The sequence below is a fragment of the Nematolebias whitei genome, chromosome 10, assembly GCF_014905685.2.
Source record: "Nematolebias whitei isolate Nwh7 chromosome 10, NemWhi1, whole genome shotgun sequence".
NCBI classification, from domain to species: Eukaryota; Metazoa; Chordata; class Actinopteri; order Cyprinodontiformes; family Rivulidae; genus Nematolebias; species Nematolebias whitei.
This window is the reverse complement of record NC_056507.1, coordinates 28,897,810-28,898,992: the sequence shown is the minus strand read 5'-3', so window position 1 is coordinate 28,898,992 and position 1,183 is coordinate 28,897,810.

Here is a 1,183-nt window from a genome sequence, read left to right as displayed (position 1 = left end):
AGCGGGCCTAAAGGAGGCTGTTGGTGCCTTTATGGAGGAGGCGCACGGACGGAGATGTTCACTCAGCAGCACACAGAGAGGGAGTGTTTTCAACAAAAAAGAACAAGTTGATGTATAGGATAAACGTTTTCCCCCTTGTGTTGTTCAGCAACGTAAAAAAATCTAAGCTAAAACACAATAACATAATGCATATATAGGCAGCATAAACTTTCTCACAGTCCAATCAAGAGCGTCGCTGAATGCCTCCATTGCTGAATGCTGGCAGAGACTGCTACACCCCCTCCTCTCATCACCATCACCGCCAACCTGACAACCCAACACCAGCAATTATGAAGGAAGCCAGCTAAACCACATCCAGTTTGGCTGTAGTTTTTAAGATTCCAGCAGGCTTGTAAAACATCCCTGTTTCTCTGCACACATTCCAGTATCACTGTGGTGGTTTCAGGGTGCTGTTCTAACAAGGCCCATTGTGAGACGAGCAGTCAACAATGACACGCTGCATAAGGAAGAACGTCTGAAAAAAAACAAAGAATAAAACACACCCCGACTTCTGAGATCCGAGTCAGTTCATTGTTTCCTCCTACTCTGTCCCTCTACCCTCTGGTCTCTTCACAGTTGTCATTACTGGGGCTCCTCGGGACCTCAAGGACATCTGGATCAGCTGAGATAGCTTCTCTTAAAATATAATTACAAGCATCATAGTGCAGATTCTACAGGAACGTGGCTGGAAGCAATAATCTGCCGAGTGTTTCATTAACTCTACAATGCCCACAAATGACGCAGACATCACATTGCTCTTCGTAATGACCTGATGGCTTTAGCTGAGAGAAAGAACAAGATTTGAGTTGTGCATCATGTGCTTCACAACTACTGGCTTTTTGCTAGTAATGTCATACAGTACAAGGACTGTAAAGGGGAATGTACCAAATGGTCTAATAGCTCCCATTTGAGACAAGTTTGGTCCAGTTGAACATATCACGTTCATAATTATACAAATAGAAGCAAATATAGAGAAAACATTGATGCAGACCAAACAGAATCATTATGCAAACACTTTATTATCAATGTGTGAATGGTGTTAGCTTTTAATCTGGATATTAATATATATGAAAACTATACATCAAATCCAGGCTTATCCTAATTTTGCTGTATAATTTCTCAAGTTGCTAATGAAATTATATAT